The sequence below is a fragment of the Pseudophryne corroboree genome, chromosome 3 (assembly GCF_028390025.1).
Source record: "Pseudophryne corroboree isolate aPseCor3 chromosome 3, aPseCor3.hap2, whole genome shotgun sequence".
Taxonomy (NCBI): domain Eukaryota; kingdom Metazoa; phylum Chordata; class Amphibia; order Anura; family Myobatrachidae; genus Pseudophryne; species Pseudophryne corroboree.
This window is the reverse complement of record NC_086446.1, coordinates 133,349,649-133,368,171: the sequence shown is the minus strand read 5'-3', so window position 1 is coordinate 133,368,171 and position 18,523 is coordinate 133,349,649. Positions and strand designations below refer to the sequence as shown.

At 32.9% G+C, this 18,523-nt stretch overlaps 3 non-coding genes across 3 annotated transcripts; all 3 read left to right on the top strand.

Annotated features, from left to right (window-relative positions):
• The first annotated feature begins 11,112 nt into the window (after nt 1–11,112).
• Nucleotides 11,113–11,194, top strand: TRNAF-AAA (transfer RNA phenylalanine (anticodon AAA)). The gene has a single exon. It is a non-coding gene; the product is annotated as a tRNA-Phe (tRNA).
• Nucleotides 11,195–13,245: 2,051 nt separating this feature from the next.
• On the top strand, nt 13,246–13,327 carry TRNAF-AAA (transfer RNA phenylalanine (anticodon AAA)). Its single transcript has one exon. It is a non-coding gene; the product is annotated as a tRNA-Phe (tRNA).
• Nucleotides 13,328–15,411: 2,084 nt separating this feature from the next.
• Nucleotides 15,412–15,493, top strand: TRNAL-AAG (transfer RNA leucine (anticodon AAG)). Its single transcript has one exon. It is a non-coding gene; the product is annotated as a tRNA-Leu (tRNA).
• Nucleotides 15,494–18,523: the final 3,030 nt, after the last annotated feature.

The window sequence follows — 18,523 nt, the reverse complement described above, 5'->3', positions numbered from 1 at the left end:
TGATTTTCCCCACTAATAAAAAAATCAATAATAATAAAGTCCTTTCTCCTCAATATCTGGTCGATATGATCCAGATGCATGAACTAAAATTCAGCACTGTCTAAGGTGCTGGATTAAGGTTCCAGTTTCTTTGGATGCATTGGTACAAAACCTACTGCCGCCATAATTATTTTTCCTAAGAAAAAATAAGTCATTGATGTCAAAGTGTTTTTCTCTGCTAAACAGCAAATCAATAAATAAAAAAATCCTTACTCATTAATATTTTATGTCAATTAATGAACTTTTTTAACCTTCCAAAACGTTTTGTACATAATTTAAACACTTTTGGTATGACACTTCTTTTTAAGTATTGATTTAACAAAATGTTTTTACTGTAATCTGAGCTATATGACCCAGATCTCTGAGCTAAGAGTGTCCTTGTGGTACCATGGCTGAGCGGTCTAAGGCCACTAAGCTGCTAAAATAAAATATTGGTTGGTTGAAAAGTTCATCATCTGCCCTAGATTTTAAAACAGTTTATTATAATTTCAAGAGTCTTCTCAAACTTTTAAAATAATATGTATAATAATAAACTATGAGTTACAGAGCCAAGTTAAACATGTGGTAGCATGGCAGAGCGGTCTAAAGCACTGGATTAAAGCTTCAGTCTCTTTGGAGGTGTTGGTTCAAATCCCATTGCTGCTATAACTATTTTCAAGAGGAAACGACAGTCATTGATGTCAAAGTCGTTTTTCTCCACTAAACAGCATATCCAAAAAAAAAAAATTCTTATTAATATTGTCTGCTAATTTTCAAGTATTGATTTAAAACAACAATTTTTTCCCCTGTACTCTCAACTATATGATCCAGAACTGTGAGCTTTCAGTCAGAAGTGTCCATGTGGTGACATGGTCAAGCATTCTAAGGTGCAGCGCTTAGGCTCCAGTCTCTTTTGAGTCATGTGATCGATTCCCACTGCTGCAATAATGATTTTGCTAATAAAACATCAGTCAGAGATGGCAAAGTGATTTTCTCCACTAATAAGAAAATCAATAATAATAAAGTCCTTTCTCCTCAATATCTGGTCGATATGATCCAGATGCATGAGCTAAAATTCAGCAGTGTCTAAGGTGCTGGATTAAGGTTCCAGTTTCTTTGGAGGCATTGTTTCAAAACCTACTGCCACCATAATTATTTTTCCTAAGAAAAAATATGTCATTGATGTCAAAGTGTTTTTCTCTACTAAACAGCAAATCAATAATAAAAAAAAATCCTTACTCATTAATATTTTATGTCAATTTATGTACTTTTTTAACCTTCCAAAACGTTTTGTACATAATTTATAAACACTTTTGGTATGACACTTCTTTTTAAGTATTGTTTTAACAATAATGTTTTTACTGTAATCTGTGCTATATGACCCAGATCTGTGAGCTAAGAGTGTCCATGTGATACCATGGCTGAGCGGTCTAAGGCCACTAAGCTGCTAAAATAAAATATTGGTAGGTTGAAAAGTTCATCATCTGCCCTAGATTTTAAAAAAGTTTATTTTAATTTCAAGAGTCTTCTCAAACTTTAAAAATAATGTGTATAATAATAAAATATGAGCTACAGAGACAAGTTAGACATGTGGTAGCATGGTTGATCGGTCTAAGGTGCTGGATTAAGGCCCCAGTCTCTTCGGAGGCGTAGGTTCAAATCCCAGTGCTGCCATAATTATTTTCAAGAGAAAACGACAGTATTCGATGTCAAAGTCGTTTTTCTCCTCTAAACAGCAGATCAATAATAATAAAATACTTCTTAATAATATTGTCTGCTAATTTTGTACCTTTTTATACATCCTTCACTTTTTGTATTTTAAACACTTAACATGACACTTTTTTCAAGTATTAATTTAAAACAACAATTTTTTTCCTGTAATCTTAACTATATGATCCAGAACTGTGAGCTTTCAGTCAGAAGTGTTCATATGGTGGCATGGCCAAGCATTCTAAGGTGCTGGATTTAGGCTTCATTCTATCCTGAGGCATGGGATTGATTCCCACTGCTGCAATAATGATTTTGCTAATAAAACATCAGTCAGAGATGGCAAAGTGATTTTCTCCACTAATAAGAAAATCAATAATAATGAAGTCCTTTCTCCTCAATATCTGGTCGATATGATCCAGATGCATGAGCTAAAATTCAGCAGTGTCTATGATGCTGGATTAAGGTTCCAGTTTCTTTGGAGGCATTGTTTCAAAACCTACTGCCACCATAATTATTTTTCCTAAGAAAAAATATGTCATTGATGTCAAAGTGTTTTTCTCTACTAAACAGCAAATCAATAATAAAAAAAAATCCTTACTCAATAATATTTTATGTCAATTTATGTACTTTTTTAACCTTCCAAAACGTTTTGTACATAATTTAAAAACTTTTGGTATGACCCTTCTTTTTAAGTATTGATTTAAAAAAAATGTTTTTTTCTGTAATCTGAGCTATATGACCCAGATCTGTGAGCTAAGAGTGTCCATGTGGTAACATGGCCGAGCGGTCTAAGGCCACTAAGCTGCTAAAATAAAATATTGGTAGGTTGAAAAGTTCATCATCTGCCCTAGATTTTAAAACAGTTTATTATAATTTCAAGAGTCTTCTCAAACTTTTAAAATAATATGTATAATAATAAACTATGAGTTACAGAGCCAAGTTAAACATGTGGTAGCATGGCAGAGCGGTCTAAAGCACTGGATTAAAGCTTCAGTCTCTTTGGAGGTGTGGGTTCAAATCCCATTGGTGCTATAACTATTTTCAAGAGGAAACGACAGTCATTGATGTCAAAGTCGTTTTTCTCCACTAAACAGCATATCCAAAAAAAAAAAATTCTTATTAATATTGTCTGCTAATTTTGTACCTTTTTATACTTCCTTAACTTTTTGTATTTTAAACACTTAACATGACACTTTTTTCAAGTATTGATTTAAAACAACAATTTTTTCCCCTGTACTCTCAACTATATGATCCAGAACTGTGAGCTTTCAGTCAGAAGTGTCCATGTGGTGGCATGGGCAAGCATTCTGAGGGGCTGGACTTAGGCTTCATTATTTCCTGAGGCATGGAATTGATTCCCACTGCTGCAATAATGATTTTGCTTTTAAAATATCAGTCAGAGATGGCAAAGTGATTTTCTCCACTAATAAGAAAATCAATAATAATAAAGTCATTTCTCCTCAATATCTGGTCGATATGATCCAGATGCATGAGCTAAAATTCAGCAGTGTCTAAGGTGCTGGATTAAGGTTTCAGTTTCTTTGGAGGCATTGGTTCAAATCCTGCTGCCGCCATAATTATTTTCAAGAGAAAACGACAGTCATTGATGTCATAGTCGTTTTTCTCCACTAAACAGCAAATCCAAAATAAAAAATCTTTCTTATTAATATTGTCTGCTAATTTTTGTACATTTTTATACATCCTTAACTTTTTGTATTTTAAACACTTAACATGACACTTTTTTCAAGTATTGATTTAAATCAACAATTTTTTTTCTTGTAATCTCAACTATATGATCCAGAACTGTGAGCTTTCAGTCAGAAGTGTCCATGTGGTGACATGGTCAAGCATTCTAAGGTGCTGGGCTTAGGCTCCAGTCTCTTTTGAGTCATGTGATCAATTCACGCTGCTGCAATAATGATTTTGCTAATAAAACATCAGTCAGAGATGGCAAAGTGATTTTCTCCACTAATAATAAAATCAATAACAATAAAGTCCTTTCTCCTCAATATCTGGTCGATATGATCCAGATGCATGAGCTAAAATTCAGCAGTGTCTAAGGTGCTGGATTAAGGTTCCAGTTTCTTTGGAGGCATTGGTTCAAAACCTACTGCCGCCATAATTATTTTTCCTAAGAAAAAATAAGTCATTGATGTCAAAGTGTTTTTCTCTACTAAACAGCAAATCAATAATAAAAAAAATCCTTTCTCATTAATATTTTATGTCAATTTATTAACTTTTTTAACTTTCCAAAACGTTTTGTACATAATTTATAAACACTTTTGGTATGACCCTTCTTTTTAAGTATTGATTTAACAAAATGTTTTTACTGTAATCTGTGCTATATGACCCAGATCTGTGAGCTAAGAGTGTCCTTGTGGTACCATGGCTGAGCGGTCTAAGGCCACTAAGCTGCTAAAATAAAATATTGGTAGGTTGAAAAGTTCATCATCTGCCCTAGATTTTAAAACAGTTTATTATAATTTCAAGAGTCTTCTCAAACTTTAAAAATAATGTGTATAATAATAAAATATGAGCTACAGAGACAAGTTAGACATGTGGTAGCATGGTTGATCGGTCTAAGGTGCTGGATTAAGGCCACAGTCTCTTCGGAGGCGTAGGTTCAAATCCCAGTGCTGCCATAATTATTTTCAAGAGAAAACGACAGTATTCGATGTCAAAGTCGTTTTTCTCCTCTAAACAGCAGATCAATAATAATAAAATACTTCTTAATAATATTGTCTGCTAATTTTGTACCTTTTTATACATCCTTAACTTTTTGTATTTTAAACACTTAACATGACACTTTTTTCAAGTATTAATTTAAAACAACAATTTTTTTCCTGTAATCTTAACTATATGATCCAGAACTGTGAGCTTTCAGTCAGAAGTGTTCATATGGTGGCATGGCCAAGCATTCTAAGGTGCTGGACTTAGGCTTCATTCTATCCTGAGGCATGGGATTGATTCCCACTGCTGCAATAATGATTTTGCTAATAAAACATCAGTCAGAGATGGCAAAGTGATTTTCTCCACTAATAAGAAAATCAATAATAATAAAGTACTTTCTCCTCAATATCTGGTCGATATGATCCAGATGCATGAGCTAAAATTCAGCAGTGTCTATGATGCTGGATTAAGGTTCCAGTTTCTTTGGAGGCATTGTTTCAAAACCTACTGCCACCATAATTATTTTTCCTAAGAAAAAATATGTCATTGATGTCAAAGTGTTTTTCTCTACTAAACAGCAAATCAATAATAAAAAAAAATCCTTACTCATTAATATTTTATGTCAATTTATGTACTTTTTTAACCTTCCAAAACGTTTTGTACATAATTTAAAAACTTTTGGTATGACCCTTCTTTTTAAGTATTGATTTAAAAAAAAAATTTTTTTTCTGTAATCTGAGCTATATGACCCAGATCTGTGAGCTAAGAGTGTCCATGTGGTAACATGGCCGAGCGGTCTAAGGCCACTAAGCTGCTAAAATAAAATATTGGTAGGTTGAAAAGTTCATCATCTGTCCTAGATTTTAAAACAGTTTATTATAATTTCAAGAGTCTTCTCAAACTTTTAAAATAATATGTATAATAATAAACTATGAGTTACAGAGCCAAGTTAAACATGTGGTACAGTAGCATGGCAGAGCGGTCTAAAGCACTGGATTAAAGCTTCAGTCTCTTTGGAGGTGTGGGTTCAAATCCCATTGCTGCTATAACTATTTTCAAGAGGAAACGACAGTCATTGATGTCAAAGTCGTTTTTCTCCACTAAACAGCATATCCAAAAAAAAAAAAAAAATTCTTATTAATATTGTCTGCTAATTTTGTACCTTTTTATACTTCCTTAACTTTTTGTATTTTAAACACTTAACATGACACTTTTTTCAAGTATTGATTTAAAACAACAATTATTTTCCCTGTACTCTCAACTATATGATCCAGAACTGTGAGCTTTCAGTCAGAAGTGTCCATGTGGTGGCATGGGCAAGCATTCTGAGGTGCTGGACTTAGGCTTCATTATTTCCTGAGGCATGGAATTGATTCCCACTGCTGCAATAATGATTTTGCTTTTAAAATATCAGTCAGAGATGGCAAAGTGATTTTCTCCACTAATAAGAAAATCAATAATAATAAAGTCCTTTCTCCTCAATATCTGGTCGATATGATCCAGATGCATGAGCTAAAATTCAGCAGTGTCTAAGGTGCTGGATTAAGGTTTCAGTTTCTTTGGAGGCATTGGTTCAAATCCTGCTGCCGCCATAATTATTTTCAAGAGAAAACGACAGTCATTGATGTCAAAGTTGTTTTTCTCCACTAAACAGCAAATCCAAAATAAAAAATCTTTCTTATTAATATTGTCTGCTAATTTTTGTACATTTTTATACATCCTTCCCTTTTTGTATTTTAAACACTTAACATGACACTTTTTTCAAGTATTGATTTAAATCAACAATTTTTTTTCTTGTAATCTCAACTATATGATCCAGAACTGTGAGCTTTCAGTCAGAAGTGTCCATGTGGTGACATGGCCAAGCATTCTAAGATGTTGGACTTAGGCTCCAGTCTCTCCTGAGGCATGGGATCAATTCCCACTGCTGCAATTATGATTTTGCTAATAAAACATCAGTCAGAGATGGCAAAGTGATTTTCTTCACTAATAAGAAAATCAATAATAAAGTCCTTTCTCCTCAATATCTGGTCGATATGATCCAGATGCATGAGCTAAAATTCAGCAGTGTCTATGGTGCTGGATTAAGGTTCCTGTTTCTTTGGAGGCATTGTTTCAAAACCTACTGCCACCATAATTATTTTTCCTAAGAAAAAATATGTCATTGATGTCAAAGTGTTTTTCTCTACTAAACAGCAAATCAATAATAAAAAAATTCTTACTCATTAATATTTTATGTCAATTTATGTACTTTTTTAACCTTCCAAAACGTTTTGTACATAATTTAAAAACTTTTGGTATGACACTTCTTTTTAAGTATTGATTTAAAAAATTTTTTTTAACTGTAATCTGAGCTATATGACCCAGATCTGTGAGCTAAGAGTGTCCATGTGGTAACATGGCCGAGCGGTCTAAGGCCACTAAGCTGCTAAAATAAAATATTGGTAGGTTTAAAAGTTCATCATCTGCCCTAGATTTTAAAACAGTTTATTATAATTTCAAGTCTTCTCAAACTTTTAAAATAATATGTATAATAATAAACTATGAGTTACAGAGACAAGTTAAACATGTGGTAGCATGGCAGAGCGGTCTAAAGCACTGAATTAATGCTTCAGTCTCTTTGGAGGTGTGGGTTCAAATCCCATTGCTGCTCTAACTATTTTCAAGAGAAAATGACAGTAATCGATGTCAAAGTCTTTTTTCTCCTCTAAACAGCAGATTAATAATAAAAAAATACTTCTTATTAATATTGTCTTCTAATTTTGTACCTTTTTATACTTCCTTAACTTTTTGTATTTTAAACACTTAACATGACACTATTTTCAAGTATTGATTTAAAACAACATTTTTTCCCTGTACTCTCAACTATATGATCTAGAACTGTGAGCTTTCAGTCAGAAGTGTCCATGTGGTGGCATGGCCAAGCATTCTGAGGTGCTGGACTCAGGCTTCATTATTTCCTGAGGCATGTTATTGATTCCCACTGCTGCAATAATGATTTTGCTTTTAAAATATCAGTCAGAGATGGCAAAGTGATTTTCTCCACTAATAAGAAAATCAATAATAATAAAGTCCTTTCTCCTCAATATCTGGTCGATATGATCTAGATGCATGAGCTAAAATTCAGCAGTGTCTATGGTGCTAGATTAAGGTTCCAGTTTCTTTGGGGGCATTGTTTCAAAACCTACTGCCACCATAATTATTTTTCCTAAGAAAAAATATGTCATTGATGTCAAAGTGTTTTTCTCTACTAAACAGCAAATCAATAATAAAAAAAATCCTTACTCATTAATATTTTATGTCAATTTATGTACTTTTTTAACCATCCAAAACATTTTGTACATAATTTAAACACTTTTGGTATGACACTTCTTTTGAAGTATTGATTTAAAAAAATGTTTTTACTGTAATCTGAGCTATATGACCCAGATCTGAGAGCTAAGAGTGTACATGTGGTACCATGGCCGAGCGGTCTAAGGCCACTAAGCTGCTAAAATAAAATATTGGTAGGTTGAAAAGTTCATCATCTGCCCTAGATTTTAATACAGTTTATTATTATTTCAAGAGTCTTCTCAAACTTTAAAAATAATATGTATAATAATAAACTATGAGTTACAGAGACAAGTTAGAAATGTGGTAGCATGGCAGAGCGGTCTAAAGCACTGGATTAAAGCTTCAGTCTCTTCGGAGGTGTGGGTTCAAATCCCATTGCTGCCATAATTATTTTCAAGAGAAAACAACAGTCATTGATGTCAAAGTCGTTTTTCTCCACTAAACAGCAAAACCAAAATAAAAAATGATTTCTTATTAATATTGTCTGCTAATTTTGTACCTTTTTATACTTACTCAACTTTTTGTATTTTAAACACTTAACATGACACTTTTTTCAAGTATTGATTTAAAACAACAATTTTTTTCTTGTAATCTCAACTATATGATCCAGAACTGTGAGCTTTCAGTCAGCAGTCAGAGATGGCAAAGTGATTTTCTCCACTAATAAGAAAATCAATAATAATAAAGTCCTTTCTCCTCAATATCTAGTTGATATGATGCAGATGCATGAGCTAAAATTCAGCAGTGTCTAAGGTGCTGGATTAAGGTTCCAGTTTCTTAGGAGGCATTGATTCAAAACCTACTGTGGCCATAATTACTTTTCCTAAGAAAAAAGAAGTCATTGATGTCAAAGTGTTTTTCTCTGCTAAACAGCAAATCAATAATTAAAAAAATCCTATCTCATTAATATTTTATGTCAATTTATGTACTTTTTTTAACCTTCCAAAACGTTTTGTACATAATTTAAACACTTTTGGTATGACACTTCTTTTTAAGTATTGATTTAAAAAAATGTTTTTACTGTAATCTGAGCTGTATGACCCAGATCTGTGAGCTAAGAGTGTCCATGGAGTACCATGGCCGAGCGGTCTAAGGCCACTAAGATGCTAAAATAAAATATTGGTAAGTTGAAAAGTTCATCATCTGCCCTAGATTTTAAAACAGTTTATTATAATTTCAAAAGTCTTCTCAAACTTTAAAAATAATATGTATAATAATAAACTATGATCTACGGAGTCAAGTTAGACATGTGGTAGCATGGCCGAGTGGTCTAAAGCGCTGGATTAAGGCTCCAGTCTCTTCAGAGTCGTGGGTTCAAATCCTACTGCTCCCATAATTCTTTTCAAGAGAAAACGACAGTCGTTGATGTCAAATTTGTTTTTCTCCACTAAACAGCAAATCAAATGTAAAAAAAATATTTCTTATTAATATTGTCTGCTAATTTTGTACCTTTTTATAATTTCTTAACTTTTTGTATTTTAAACACTTAACATGACACTTTTTTTCAAGTATTGTTTTAAAACAACGTTTTTTTCCCTATAATCTCAACTATATGATCCAGAACAGTGAGCTTTCAGTCAGAGGTGTCCATGTGGTGGCATGGCCAAGCATTCTAAAGTGCTGGAATTAAGCTCCAGTCTCTGCTGAGGCATGGGATCGATTCCCACTGCTGCAATTATGATTTTGCTAATAAAACATCAGTCAGAGATGGCAAAGTGATTTTCCCCACTAATAAAAAAATCAATAATAATAAAGTCCTTTCTCCTCAATATCTGGTCGATATGATCCAGATGCATGAACTAAAATTCAGCACTGTCTAAGGTGCTGGATTAAGGTTCCAGTTTCTTTGGATGCATTGGTACAAAACCTACTGCCGCCATAATTATTTTTCCTAAGAAAAAATAAGTCATTGATGTCAAAGTGTTTTTCTCTGCTAAACAGCAAATCAATAAATAAAAAAATCCTTACTCATTAATATTTTATGTCAATTAATGAACTTTTTTAACCTTCCAAAACGTTTTGTACATAATTTAAACACTTTTGGTATGACACTTCTTTTTAAGTATTGATTTAAAAAAAATGTTTTTACTGTAATCTGAGCTATATGACCCAGATCTGTGAGCTAAGAGTGTCTATGTGGTACCATGGCCGAGCGGTCTAAGGCCACTAAACTGCTAGAATAAAATAATGGTAAGTTGAACAGTTCATCATCTGCCTTAGATTTTAAAACAGTTTCTTATAATTTCAAGTCTTCTCAAACTTTAAATATGATATGTATAATAATAAACTATAATCTACGGAGTCAAGTTAGACATGTGGTAGCATGGCTGAGCGGTCTAAGGCGCTGGATTAAGGCACTAGTCTCTTCGGAGGCGTTGGTTCAAATCCCATTGCTGCAATAATTCTTTTAAGAGAAAACGACAGTCATTGATGTCATAGTCGTTTTTCTCCACTAAACAGTAATTCAATAATACAAAATTCTTTCTTATTAATATTGTCTGCTAATTTTGTACCTTTTTACACTTCCTTAACTTTTTGTATTTTAAAGACATGACATGACACTTTTTTTCAAGTATTGATTTAAAACAATTTTTTTTTCTATAATCTCAACTATATGATCCAGAAAAGTGAGCTTTCAGTCAGAAGTGTCCATGTGGTGGCATGGCCAAGCAATCTGGGGTGCTAGACTTAGGCTCCAGTCTCTGCTGAGGCATGGAATTGATTCCCACTGCTGCAATCATGGTTTTGCTAATAAAACATGAGTCAGAGATGGCAAAGTGATTTTCTCCACTTTTAAGAAAATCAATAATAATAAAGTCCTTTCTCCTCAATATCTGGTCGATATGGTCCAGATGCATGAGCTAAAATTCAGCACTGTCTAAGGTGCTGGATTAAGGTTCCAGTTTCTTTGGAGACATTGGTACAAAACCTACTGCCGCCATAATTATTTTTCCTAAGAAAAAATAAGTCATTGACGTCAAAGTGTTTTTCTCTGCTAAACAGTAAATCAATAATTAAAAAAATCCTTTCTCATTAATAATTTATGTTAATTTATGTACTTTTTTTAACCTTCCAAAACGTTTTGTACATAATTTAAAAACTTTTGGTAAAACACTTCTTTTTAAGTATTGATTTAAAAAAATGTTTTTACTGTAATCTGAGCTTTATGACCCAGATCTGTGAGCTAAGAGTGTCCATGGAGTACCATGGCCGAGCGGTCTAAGGCCACTAAGATGCTAAAATAAAATATTGGTAAGTTGAAAAGTTAATCATCTGCCCTAGATTTTAAAACAGTTTATTATAATTTCAAGAGTCTTCTCAAACTTTAAAAATAATATGTATAATAATAAACTATGATCTACAGAGTCAAATTATACATGTGGTAGCATGGCCGAGCGGTCTAATACGCTGGATTAAATCTCCAGTCTCTTTGGAGGCGTGGGTTCAAATCCCACTGCTGCCATAATTCTTTTCAAGAGAAAACGACAGTCATTGATGTCAAATTCGTTTTTCTCCACTAAACAGCAAATCAAATATAAAAAATGATTTCTTATTAATATTGTCTGCTAATTTTGTACCTTTTTATACTTCCTTAACTTTTTGTATTTTAACACTTAACATGACACTTTTTTTCAAGTATTGTTTTAAAACAATTTTTTTCCTATAATCTCAACTATTTGATCCAGAACAGTGAGCTTTCAGTCAGAAGTGTCCATGTGGTGACATGGCCAAGCATTCTAAGGTGCTGGACTTAGGCTCCAGTCTCTGCTGAGGCATGGGATCGATTCCCACTGCTGCAATTATGATTTCGCTAATAAAACATCAGTCAGAGATGGCAAAGTGATTTTCTCCACTAATAAGAAAATCAATAATAATAAAGTCCTTTCTCCTCAATATCTGGTCGATATGGTCCAGATGCATGAGCTAAAATTCAGCACTGTCTAAGGTGCTGGATTAAGGTTCCAGTTTCTTTGGAGACATTGGTACAAAACCTACTGCCGCCATAATTATTTTTCCTAAGAAAAAATAAGTCATTGACGTCAAAGTGTTTTTCTCTGCTAAACAGCAAATCAATAATTAAAAAAATCCTTTCTCATTAATAATTTATGTTAATTTATGTACTTTTTTTAACCTTCCAAAACGTTTTGTACATAATTTAAACACTTTTGGTATGACTCTTCTTTTTAAGTATTGATTTAAAAAAATGTTTTTACTGTAATCTGAGCTATATGACCCAGATCTGTGAGCTAAGTGTGTCCATGTGGTACTATGGCCGAACGGTCTAAGGCCACTAAGCTGCTTTAATAAAATATTGGTAAATTGAAATGTTTATCATCTGCCCTAGATTTTAAAACAGTTTATTAAAATTTCAAGAGTCTTCTCAAACTTTAAAAATAATATGTATAATAATAAACTATGATCTACGGAGTCAAGTTAGGCATGTGGTAGCAAGGCTGAGCAGTCTAAGGCACTGGATTAAGGCTCCAGTCTCTTCAGAGGCGTGTGTTCAAATCCCATTGCTGCCATAATTCTTTTCAAGAGAAAACGACAGTCATTGATGTCAAATTTCATTTTTCTCCACTTAAACAGCAAATCAAATATAAAAAATTATTTCTTTTTAATATTGTCTGCTAATTTTGTACCTTTTTATACTTCCTTAACTTTTTGTATTTTAAACACTTAACATGACACTTTTTTTCAAGTATTGATTTAAAACAATTTTTTTCCCTATAATCTCAACTATATGATCCAGAACAGTGAGCTTTCAGTCAGAAGTGTCCATGTGGTGGCATGGCCAAGCATTCTAAGGTGCTGAAATTAGGCTCCAGGTTTTGCTGAGGCATGGGATCAATTCCCACTGCTGCAATTATGATTTTGCTAATAAAACATCAGTCAGAGATGGCAAAGTGATTTTATTCACTAAATAAGAAAATCAATAATAATAAAGTCCTTTCTCCTCAATATCTGGTCGATATGATCCAGATGCATGAACTAAAATTCAGCACTGTCTAAGGTGCTAGATTATGGTTCCAGTTTCTTTGGAGGCATTGGTAAAAAACCTACTGCCACCATAATTATTTTTCCTAAGAAAAAAATAAGTCATTGATGTCAATGTGTTTTTCTCTGCTAAACAGCAAATCAATAATTAAAAAAATCCTTTCTCATTAATATTTTATGTCAATTTATGTACTTTTTTTAACCTTCCAAAACGTTTTGTTAATAATTTAAATACTTTTGGTATGACACTTCTTTCTAAGTATTGATTTAAAAAAAATGTTTTTACTGTAATCTGAGCTATATGACCCAGATCTGTGAGCTAAGAGTGTCCATGGGGTAGCATGGCTGAGCGGTATAAGGCCACTAAGCTGCTAAAATAAAATATTGGTAACTTGAAAAGTTCATCATCTGCCCTAGATTTTAAAACAGTTTATTATAATATCAAGAGTCTTCTCAAACTTTAAAAATAATATGTATAATAATAAACTATGATCTACTGAGTCAAGTTAGCCTTGTGGTAGCAAGGCCGAGCGGTCTAAGGCACTGGATTAAAGCTCCAGTCTCTTCGGAGGCGTGGGTTCAAATCCTACTGTTGCCATAATTCTTTTCAAGAGAAAACGACAGTCGTTGATGTCAAATTTGTTTTTCTCCACTAAACAGCAAATCAAATATAAAAAAATTCTTTCTTATTAATATTGTCTGCTAATTTTGTACCTTTTTATACTTTCTTAACTTTTTGTATTTTAAACACTTAACATGACACTTTTTTTCAAGTATTGATTTAAAAAAAACGTTTTTTTCCCTATAATCTCAACTATATGATCCAGAACAGTGAGCTTTCAGTCAGAAGTGTCCATGTGGTGGCATGGCCAAGCATTCTAAGGTGCTGGTATTAAGCTCCAGTCTCTGCTGAGGCATGGGATCGATTCCCACTGCTGCAATCATGGTTTTGCTAATAAAACATCAGTCAGAGATGGCAAAGTGATTTTCTCTACTAATAAGAAAATCAATAATAATAAAGTCCTTTCTCCTCAATATCTGGTAGATATGATCCTAAATTTCTAATTCTAATTTCTAATTCCTAAATGAACTAAAATTCAGCACTGTCTAATGTGCTGGATTAAGGTTCCAGTTTCTTTGGAGGCATTGGTACAAAACCTACTGCCGCCATAATTATTTTTCCTAAGAAAAAATAAGTCATTGATGTCAAAGTGTTTTTCTCTGCTAAACAGCAAATCAATAATTAAAAAAATCCTTTCTCATTAATATTTTATGTCAATTTATGTACTTTTTTAACCTTCCAAAATGTTTTGTACATAATTTAAACACTTTTGATATGACACTTCTTTTTAAGTATTGATTTAAAAAAAATGTTTTTACTGTAATCTGAGCTATATGACCCAGATCTGTGAGCTAAGAGTGTCCATGTGGTACCATGGCCGAGCGGTCTAAGGCCACTAAGCTGCTAAAATAAAATATTGGTAAATTGAACAGTTCATCATCTGCCCTAGATTTTAAATCTGTTTCTTAAAATTTCAAGTGTCTTCTCAAACTTTAAAAATGATATGTATAATAATAAACTATGATCTACGGAGGAAAGATAGACATGTGGTAGCATGGCTGAGCGGTCTAAGGTGCTGGATTAAGGCTCTAGTCTCTTCAGAGTCATGTGTTCAAATCCCACTGCTGCCATAATTGTTTTCAAGAGAAAGCGACAGTCATTGATGTCAAATTCGTTTTTCTCCACTAAACAGCCAATCATATATAAAAAATTATTTCTTATTAATATTGTCTGCTAATTTTGTACCTTTTTATACTTCCTTAACTTTTTGTATTTTAAACACTTAACATGACACTTTTTTTCAAGTATTGATTTAAAACAAAATTTTGTTTCCTATAATCTCAACTATATGATCCAGAACAGTGAGCTTTCAGTCAGAAGTGTCCATGTGGTGGCATGGCCAAGCATTCTAAGGTGCTGAAATTAGGCTCCAGGTTTTGCTGAGGCATGGGATCAATTCCCACTGCTGCAATTATGATTTTGCTAATAAAACATCAGTCAGAGATGGCAAAGTGATTTTATTCACTAAATAAGAAAATCAATAATAATAAAGTCCTTTCTCCTTAATATCTGGTCGATATGATCCAGATGCATGAACTAAAATTCAGCACTGTCTAAGGTGCTAGATTATGGTTCCAGTTTCTTTGGAGGCATTGGTAAAAAACCTACTGCCACCATAATTATTTTTCCTAAGAAAAAAATAAGTCATTGATGTCAATGTGTTTTTCTCTGCTAAACAGCAAATCAATATTTAAAAAAATCCTTTCTCATTAATATTTTATGTCAATTTATGTACTTTTTTTTAACCTTCCAAAACGTTTTGTACATAATTTTAAATACTTTTGGTATGACACATCTTTCTAAGTATTGATTTAAAAAAAATGTTTTTACTGTAATCTGAGCTATATGACCCAGATCTGTGAGCTAAGAGTGTCCATGGGGTACCATGGCTGAGCGGTATAAGGCCACTAAGCTGCTAAAATAAAATATTGGTAACTTGAAAAGTTCATCATCTGCCCTAGATTTTAAAACAGTTTATTATAATATCAAGAGTCTTCTCAAACTTTAAAAATAATATGTATAATAATAAACTATGATCTACTGAGTCAAGTTATCCTTGTGGTAGCAAGGCCGAGCGGTCTAAGGCACTGGATTAAGGCTCCAGTCTCTTCGGAGGCGTGGGTTCAAATCCTACTGTTGCCATAATTCTTTTCAAGAGAAAACGACAGTCGTTGATGTCAAATTTGTTTTTCTCCACTAAACAGCAAATCAAATAAAAAAATATTCTTTCTTATTAATATTGTCTGCTAATTTTGTACCTTTTTATACTTTCTTAACTTTTTGTATTTTAAACACTTAACATGACACTTTTTTCAAGTATTGATTTAAAAAAACGTTTTTTCCCTATAATCTCAACTATATGATCCAGAACAGTGAGCTTTCAGTCAGAAGTGTCCATGTGGTGGCATGGCCAAGCATTCTAAGGTGCTGGAATTAAGCTCCAGTCTCTGCTGAGGCATGGGATCAATTCCCACTGCTGCAATTATGATTTTGCTAATAAAACATCAGTCAGAGATGGCAAAGTGATTTTCTCCACTAATAAAAAAATCAATAATAATAAAGTCCTTTCTCCTCAATATCTGGTCGATATGATCCAGATGCATGAACTAAAATTCAGCACTGCCTAAGGTGCTGGATTAAGGTTCCAGTTTCTTTGGATGCATTGGTACAAAACCTACTGCAGCCATAATTATTTTTCCTAAGAAAAAATAAGTCATTGATGTCAAAGTGTTTTTCTCTGCTAAACAGCAAATCAATAATTAAAAAAATCCTTTCTCATTAATATTTTATGTCAATTTATGTACTTTTTTAACCTTCCAAAATGTTTTGTACATAATTTAAACACTTTTGATATGACACTTCTTTTTAAGTATTGATTTAAAAAAAATGTTTTTACTGTAATCTGAGCTATATGACCCAGATCTGTGAGCTAAGAGTGTCCATGTGGTACCATGGCCGAGCGGTCTAAGGCCACTAAGCTGCTAAAATAAAATATTGGTAAATTGAACAGTTCATCATCTGCCCTAGATTTTAAAACAGTTTCTTAAAATTTCAAGTGTCTTCTCAAACTTTAAAAATGATATGTATAATAATAAACTATGATCTACGGAGACAAGATAGGCATGTGGTAGCATGGCTGAGCGGTCTAAGGTGCTGTATTAAGGCTCTAGTCTCTTCAGAGGCATGTGTTCAAATCCCACTGCTGCCATAATTGTTTTCAAGAGAAAGCGACAGTCATTGATGTCAAATTCGTTTTTCTCCACTAAACAGCAAATCATATATAAAAAATTATTTCTTATTAATATTGTCTGCTAATTTTGTACCTTTTTATACTTCCTTAACTTTTTGTATTTTAAACACTTAACATGACACTTTTTTTCAAGTATTGATTTAAAACAAAATTTTGTTTCCTATAATCTCAACTATATGATCCAGAACAGTGAGCTTTCAGTCAGAAGTGTCCATGTGGTGGCATGGCCAAGCATTCTAAGGTGCTGAAGTTAGGCTCCAGGTTTTGCTGAGGCATGGGATCAATTCCCACTGCTGCAATTATGATTTTGCTAATAAAACATCAGTCAGAGATGGCAAAGTGATTTTATTCACTAAATAAGAAAATCAATTATAATAAAGTCCTTTCTCCTCAATATCTGGTCGATATGATCCAGATGCATGAACTAAAATTCAGCACTGTCTAAGGTGCTAGATTATGGTTCCAGTTTCTTTGGAGGCATTGGTAAAAAACCTACTGCCACCATAATTATTTTTCCTAAGAAAAAAATAAGTCATTGATGTCAATGTGTTTTTCTCTGCTAAACAGCAAATCAATAATTAAAAAAATCCTTTCTCATTAATATTTTATGTCAATTTATGTACTTTTTTTAACCTTCCAAAACGTTTTGTTAATAATTTAAATACTTTTGGTATGACACTTCTTTCTAAGTATTGATTTAAAAAAATGTTTTTACTGTAATCTGAGCTATATGACCCAGATCTGTGAGCTAAGAGTGTCCATGTGGTACCATGGCCGAGCGGTCTAAGGCCACTAAGCTGCTAAAATAAAATATTGGTAAATTGAACAGTTCATCATCTGCCCTAGATTTTAAAACAGTTTCTTAAAATTTCAAGTGTCTTCTCAAACTTTAAAAATGATATGTATAATAATAAACTATGATCTACGGAGACAAGATAGGCATGTGGTAGCATGGCTGAGCGGTCTAAGGTGCTGTATTAAGGCTCTAGTCTCTTCAGAGGCATGTGTTCAAATCCCACTGCTGCCATAATTGTTTTCAAGAGAAAGCGACAGTCATTGATGTCAAATTCGTTTTTCTCCACTAAACAGCCAATCATAAATAAAAAATTATTTCTTATTAATATTGTCTGCTAATTTTGTACCTTTTTATACTTCCTTAACTTTTTGTATTTTAAACACTTAACATGACACTTTTTTTCAAGTATTGATTTAAAACAAAATTTTGTTTCCTATAATCTCAACTATATGATCCAGAACAGTGAGCTTTCAGTCAGAAGTGTCCATGTGGTGGCATGGCCAAGCATTCTAAGGTGCTGAAATTAGGCTCCAGGTTTTGCTGAGGCATGGGATCAATTCCCACTGCTGCAATTATGATTTTGCTAATAAAACATCAGTCAGAGATGGCAAAGTGATTTTATTCACTAAATAAGAAAATCAATTATAATAAAGTCCTTTCTCCTCAATATCTGGTCGATATGATCCAGATGCATGAACTAAAATTCAGCACTGTCTAGGTGCTAGATTATGGTTCCAGTTTCTTTGGAGGCATTGGTAAAAAACCTACTGCCACCATAATTATTTTTCCTAAGAAAAAAATAAGTCATTGATGTCAATGTGTTTTTCTCTGCTAAACAGCAAATCAATAATTAAAAAAATCCTTTCTCATTAATATTTTATGTCAATTTATGTACTTTTTTTAACCTTCCAAAACGTTTTGTTAATAATTTAAATACTTTTGGTATGACACTTCTTTCTAAGTATTGATTTAAAAAAATGTTTTTACTGTAATCTGAGCTATATGACCCAGATCTGTGAGCTAAGAGTGTCCATGGGGTACCATGGCTGAGCGGTATAAGGCCACTAAGCTGCTAAAATAAAATATTGGTAACTTGAAAAGTTCATCATCTGCCCTAGATTTTAAA